Source organism: Ranitomeya variabilis, chromosome 1, assembly GCF_051348905.1.
Source record: "Ranitomeya variabilis isolate aRanVar5 chromosome 1, aRanVar5.hap1, whole genome shotgun sequence".
NCBI classification, from domain to species: Eukaryota; Metazoa; Chordata; class Amphibia; order Anura; family Dendrobatidae; genus Ranitomeya; species Ranitomeya variabilis.
In genome coordinates, this window is record NC_135232.1 from 256,157,057 (window position 1) to 256,164,394 (window position 7,338).

Here is a 7,338-nt window from a genome sequence, read left to right on the forward strand (position 1 = left end):
GGGATAGAGAAAATTCTCAAGTCGAGGGAAAGATAGATGCGAAATACAGGAATATTCTTGAGCAAAACCTGTATGTCAGTGATTTCAGACTGGGACGGAGTGTAACGACCTGGTCGGCGGGAACCTTCTCCAGGATACTGGGAGATTGGGCCCCGTCTGGCCACAGGCATTCCGCTCTTCCCTGTAATTTAATTACCCTGTCCGCGCTCTCGCGATGTTTCCTCGGGCTGCGGTGTCTTCCTGATGTATCGCCTCCGCCTCCTTTCTTCCGGGTCGCGGGGGAGCAAACGGCGAGTGCTGCTGTCAAATGATTTAAAGGGCCGGTGCACCCTTTTCCTGTAATCATCTCTCAACCAATCGCTGAGAGTCCTGCCATACTCAAGGTCCTCACTTCCTTTGGGAGGTGCCTGGGCAACTTTGTCCATTGTCCTAAGTTGCAGTTCTGAGGTCCCAGACCAGCGCCTGCATGTTCAGCCTTGTCTTCACTTGTTCTAATTCCCAGTGTTTTCATCTAGTACCTGTGCCCTGCCTACCTACCATCTACCTGTGGACTCTGGCGTTACCCTCGACCTGCGGTTCACCTCCATTGCCTAGGACTTCTCGCTCTCCTCCCCTCGGTTCCCCTTGGGTCTGATCCTCTGGTCTTGGAGCTGTTGCACTTGAGCCTCTTTGGTTGTTCTGGGTCAATCCTTGTTAAGGGGTTCGCTCGCCGGAGCTCCCTCGGGGAATTCGGTGTTTTGGTCCAGGGAGTCTTCCCTTGTGGGTTCTCCTGTTAGAGTCTAAATAAAGCCTTGCAATTCATTTGACGTTCTTGTCCGTCTGGTTCCTATGGTTCAGCTTCCACAGTGATCTGTGGTCAAGTGGATTCACTAACCTCGCTCCGCCTTCCTTGGCATGACACGGAGGTTCACCTTCCAAAAAGGCAATAACCCAAAGCATACTGCTAAACCAACACTAGAGTGGTTTAACTACTGACATCGGACGTAATAGTATGCCGATGTCTGACTCCCTCCCTTTGATGTGGGCTCCGGCGGTGAGCCCACATTTTTCTGGGGACATGTCGGCTGTTTTGAGGGTGGAATCGCAATCCACCCGCAGCTATTAACCAGTTAAATGCCGCTATCAAACTCTGACTGGCATTTAAATCACGCTTCCAGCCATCGGGCTGGAAATACGCACACCAGTGCTTCCCGTCACATGATCGCGGGTCACCGGTGTGTTATGAGACTCTGAGGTCTCTTTGAGACCTCTATGGCTGTTAGTGCTGACTTGCTGTGAGCCCCACCCAGTGGTCAGCACTCATAGCAAGTGAGTAAATCTGCTATATAGAGGCAATCTGAACATTGCCTCGATGTAGCAGAGCCGATCGGGTTGAGGCAGCTTCTAGTCTTCTATGGAGACTTTTGAAGCATGCCAAAAGTAAAAAAAAAAAAAAAAAAAAAAAAATTTAAAAATCTAAAAGTTCAAATTGCCCCCCATTCAAATTAAAACAATAAAACTAAAATCAAATATACATATATTTGGTATCGCCGCGTTCAGAATCGCCCGATCTATCAATAAAAAAAAAAGATTAACCTGATCACTAAACGGCGTAGCGAGAAAAAAGTCAAAACGCCAAAATTACATTTTTTTTGATCGCCGCGACATTGCATTAAAATGCAATAACGGGTGATCAAAAGATCGTAACTGCACCAAAATGGTATCATTAAAAATGTCAGCTCGGCACGCAAAAAATAAGCCGTCGCCCAACCCGAGGTTATGAAAAATGGAGACGCTACGGGTTTCGGAAAATGGCTCAATTTATATTTTTTTAACAAAGTTTGGAATTTTTTTCACCACTTAGATAAAAAAAAAGAACATAGACATGTTTGGCGTCTATGAACTCGTAATGGAGAATCATAATGGCAGGTCAGTTTTAGCATTTAGTGAACCTAGTAAAAAAGCCAAACAAAAAAGTGTGGGATTGCACTTTTTTTGCAATTTCACAGCCCTTGGATTTTTATTCCCGTTTTCTAGTACACGACATGGTAAAACCAATGGTGTCGTTCAAAAGTACAACTCGTCCCACAAAAAACAAGCCTTCACATGGCCATATTGACGGAAAAATAAAAACGTTATGGCTCTGAGAAGAAGGGGAGCAAAAAACGCAGGGGAAATGTGTTAATGTTTTGGAGTGGCCTAGTCAAAGCCCAGACCTTAATCCAATTGAGAATTTGTGGTCAGACTTGAAGATTGTTGTGAGAAAGCAAAGCAGAAACAGTCAAGGGGGGTGAATACTTTCATAATCCACTGTGTATGGGTACAGAACCCACAATCTGTCTCAAGAACAGGACCATCCTTTGCTTTTAATGGAAATTCTTATCCAACTGAATTTGCTATTCATTCTGACATGTTTTGGTTCCCAGCATCGTCTGGGCCGTATTCTCTTTTGTGGTATCCACTCCTACTGTACATTTGTGGCATAGCCTCTGGAAATGCCATAATGTACAAGGAGTGCCACTTTTAGCCATGAGTCATAAGGTAGCGAGCAGTCCAGTTCATACTCTTGCCCCTTTCCCCTCACCTCCACCATCAAAAAATGCAGACGTTTAAGGGTATTGTACAAGCAGAAAAACAGCTTGCAACTGTTCATGTGATTTGTGATATTGATCTGAACAGGTGCCAATGCAGCACACATACAGAACTTGTGGACAGGTGTGGTTCTGGATTTGAAGCCACCATCAATTCTGAATCACCCCTATATTAATAAGTGGGGGTTCTTACAAAATGGAATTGCTGAGAATAATTTGTCAACTATTTAAAGAAACATAAATACAATCTTTGCTCAGCCATATGGATACTGGTGCAGATTTGCCACTGTTTACTTGTGTGTTAAGAAAAGAAGAAAAAGCATTGATTATTTTGCAATCAACAAAAAAATACATTGTACATAAAACTTCCCTCAGAAGCTGCAGTACCTCATCATGCATACCTCAGATGCTGCAGAACTGCATAATACATTTTAGGCTGCTAAAGAACCTCATAATATCCTGTAACCAAGAATCTACTACGTATGTTACTGAATGAATGCTTGCTCATATACCACTGCCCATCAGAGCACGCTGCACTATTCTGTTCCTTTCATTTCTACCAATCGCTTTTGTCCAGCACACTGAATAGGCTTCCATATCCATCAATGTTTCAATTGTGACCTTTTCATCTACAGTTAATCGCTTCACAATCCTTTGCTGTGTAATATATGCTTAAGGCTTATTTAGGCTACACAGTGGACTGCGGTCATTTCACAATACAGATCCTACTGCACTTCTGTGTTTCTGCTTGCTTATGATTGGTGAGTGTAGTACAGGAGGAAGAAGTACACACTTCATTGGAAACTATCTGATAACACCCACATGGACTTAACTATAGTTAACACATTATATCCTGTGTCCAGTTCAACATGAACAATTTGGTGAAAGGTCCTCATTAATGGTATTGTTCCTACCCAGGTTCTTAAATGGAATAAAATTTAAAAAAATTGAGCCAGTGATCCTTATGATGTAATGCACATAATATCTATATACATAAAAACATATTATGACACTCAAGAGATGGTACAATACCCGTCACTTCAAAGAAGCAATAACATCCATATCAAATTCAACAATCTTTTATCGATAAAATATAACAAAAAAATTAAAATAGCCACATATTCAAAATCTCACCATGTTATAACCCCAGAGAGGGTAGACAACTGACAAACTGAGAATAAATAATCAAGAGGAGGAAAAGTAAGACTAACAAAAGAATATTCAAATACAGATTTAAATACACAAAGGCCTAAATGGATAATTCAGGTGCTAAAAAGCATCCTCTTAGTTAGTCACTATTGCATATTATCACAGAACAATTACATATAGTATTGTAAATGATTTATACATCAATCATTCATAACTGTATCCTTATGCAAAAAAGCAAGATAACTGCCCATAAATAATAGACCTTTAAGCGCCCTGATTCCAAAGGCTGAGTCACACATAACGATATCGTTAACGATATCGTTGCAACGTCACGCTTTTGGTGACGTAGCAAGGATCCCGCTAACGATCTCGTTATGTGTGACAGCGACCAACGATCAGGCCCCTGCTGGGAGATCGTTGGTCGTTGGTGAATGATCAGGACCATTTTTTGGTCGCTGACCACCCGCTGTCATCGCTGGATCGGCGTGTGTGACGCCGATCCAGCGATGTGTTCACTTGTAACCAGGGTAAATATCGGGTTACTAAGCGCAGGGCCGCACTTAGTAACCCGATATTTACCCTGGTTACCATTGTAAAAAAAAAAAAACAGTACATACTCACATTCTGATGTCTGTCACGTCCCCTGGCGTCCACAGGGTTAAAACTGCTTTCGGCAGGAGCGTTGCTAATGCACGCGCTCCGGCCGAGAGCTTCCCTGCACTGACTGTGTCAGCGCCGGCCGTAAAGCAGAGCACAGCGGTGACGTCACCGCTGTTACTGCCGGCGCTGACACATTCAGTGCAGGGAAGCTCTCGGCAGCAGCGCGTGCATTAGCAGCGCTCTTGCCGAGAGCAGTTTTAACCCTGTGGACGCCGGCGGGGGACGTGACAGACATCAGAATGTGAGTATAGTGTTTTTTGTTTTTTTTTTACTTTTACAATGGTAACCAGGGTAAATATCGGGTTACTAAGCGCGGCCCTGCACTTAGTAACCCGATGTTTACCCTGGTTACCCGGGTGCTGCAGGGGGACTTCGGCATCGTTGAAGACAGTTTCAACGATGCCGAAGTCGTTCCCCTGATCGTTGGTCGCTGGAGAGAGCTGTCTGTGTGACAGCTCCCCAGCGACCACACAACGACTTACCAACGATCACGGCCAGGTCGTATCGCTGGTCGTGATCGTTGGTAAGTCGTTTAGTGTGACTCCAGCTTAAAGGTACAGGTACAGTACAGTACCTCATAATGAGATATGAGCGAATATCTTTGGCTCCCTCCTTATTCAGCAAGCTACAGCTCTTACCAAAAAAGCTGATACGGGAACCTGGATACCTGGAGCACTCCTGATAATCAGGTGTTGCGGCTGTGTGACAGTCACAACACCCAGGCTCTCCATGCATGTGTTGACTGTCATGCAGCTGCGGCGCCAGACACTCCAGGTTCCTGGGTTCCCGCTGCAGCTTCTTCAGTAAGCGCTATAGCTTGCCAAATATATTCGCTCATGTCTACTCATAATGTAGAAATGGGACAATTTACAAAAAACACTACAATCCTATTTTCCACCAAACAAATTTAAGCCTGATTCATCATTTGTGATTCAGTGGTCACTTTTTTTTTGGCTTCTATTGCTTACGTTTATTGCATCGAAAATCTGCAAATCTGCTCGTAGTTTTTGAACTTGATGTAAAAAGCAAAAAATCTCTCTTGTTTTTGTTTAGCACTAAAAAGTCACAAATGCTTTAAAAAAATGCACCAAGTTTCCCCCTGAAACGGACATGCTGTATTTTTCTGACTATAAGACTCATTTTTTCCCAAAAAAAATTTGGTAGGAAAAGGGGGGGGGGGTGCGTCTTATAGTCCGAACGCAGGCTTACCGGGGGGTTGCGGGAGTGGTGTAGCAGCGTCCCTTCCTTAGGGAATCGGCAGTGGCAGAATTGTGGCAATGCTGAAGCTCTGTGTCGGCAGTGCTGAGTGCATCATTGGTTTCCCTGCCACCATCTTCCTGGGGCCTTGGGCCGACCGGAGGCGGCGCATGCGTGGTTTGAGATCTCGGCTGACCTCTCATGCTCCATTTTTCTGAGGCTGTGGGCTTGAGATCTCTGCGGCCCTTGGCTTCAGGAAAATGGCCACCGGAGGCCGTGTGTGTGCAGATTGAGATCACGGCGGCCATTTTCCTTAAGCCGAGGGCCACCGAGATCTAAATCTGCACACGCACGGCCTCAGGAAAATGGCCGCGAGAAACGAACGATGTACTCGGCTTTGGACACCGGGCCACAGCATCGCCACATTTCTGCCGCTGATGTCCTGAGGAAGGGACCCTGCTCCATGCAACGCACTCTGCTCTGCCTCACCGCCGACACCGGACCCGCAGCATTGCACCGCTGGGATACCCCAGTACTGCAGCATTGCCTCACTTCTGCTGCCGCCTGCTTCTTGAGGAAAGGACCATGCCTCCTGTGACCCCGCTCTTCCACCGCCAATCCTCAGGTAAGATACCTTAAAGGGAACCTGTCACCTGAATTTGGCGGGACCGGTTTTGGGTCATATGGGCGGGGTTTTTGGGTGTTTGATTCACCCTTTCCTTACCCACTGGCTGCATGCTGGCCGCAATATTGGATTGAAGTTCATACTGTGTCCTCCGTAGTACACGCCAGCGCAAGGCAATATTGCCTTGCGCCTGCGTGTATTCCGGAGGACAGAGAATTAACTTCAATCCAATATTGCGGCCAGCATGCAGCCAGTGGGTAAGGAAAGGGTGAATCAAACACCCGAAAACCCCGCCCATATGACCCAAAACCGGTCCCGCCAAATTCAGGTGACAGGTTCCCTTTAAATTTGGACAATAAGATGGACCTCCATCTTATAAAAAAATATTTATTTTTGTTTTGCCATTTTCCACCCCAAAATTTGGAGTGCATCTTGGGGTCCGATGCGTCTTATAGTCCAAAAAATATGGTATTTGGTAAGTCGTATTTTATGAATCTCTAGCACATCTGGATAAGCAAAGTTGTCGAGCGATAAAAACTTAGTGTCGTAAAACGTTTAGAGAATAAGACAAGTACTAAAGCCACTGAAAAGGAGCAAATTACTGCAGAAAACTGATAAAACCGAATTGATGAATTAGATCCTAAATATTGATGTAGTCTGTTTGCACTTTAGAAATGAGTTTTTAGTATAAACTGCAAAAAGTCAGTTTTATTTGTATAGAAAACAATCTGGTAGATTTGGTTTACACTGTTTTGTATGGTTTGCAGTTATGGAAAGAAGATGGGGAAGGTATAAATATTCTAAAGAGTCTCAGTTGGCAGACTATTACTTCTCATTTATGGAAGCTATTGGAGAAAAATAGTAATGTAGCCCATACAGGTCAGCCAAAATCCACTTGAATGTATTGTAACCTGCCTTAGAAAAGGGAAAGCTGGAATTTAATTGGTTGCTGTGGGCAATGCTTACCGTTTGTTATTTCCACTATTGTTCAGAAAAGAGACTTGTGTTTTTAATCATGCAAACTGCACTAGCAATGCGGCTTATGGGGGGACCTGCTATTTATCCTGACATGTCTGTCTTAGTAGTATAGTACTTGCATTCCCAAAATAACTATACTTGAGGAACCTTTCCAGCTGT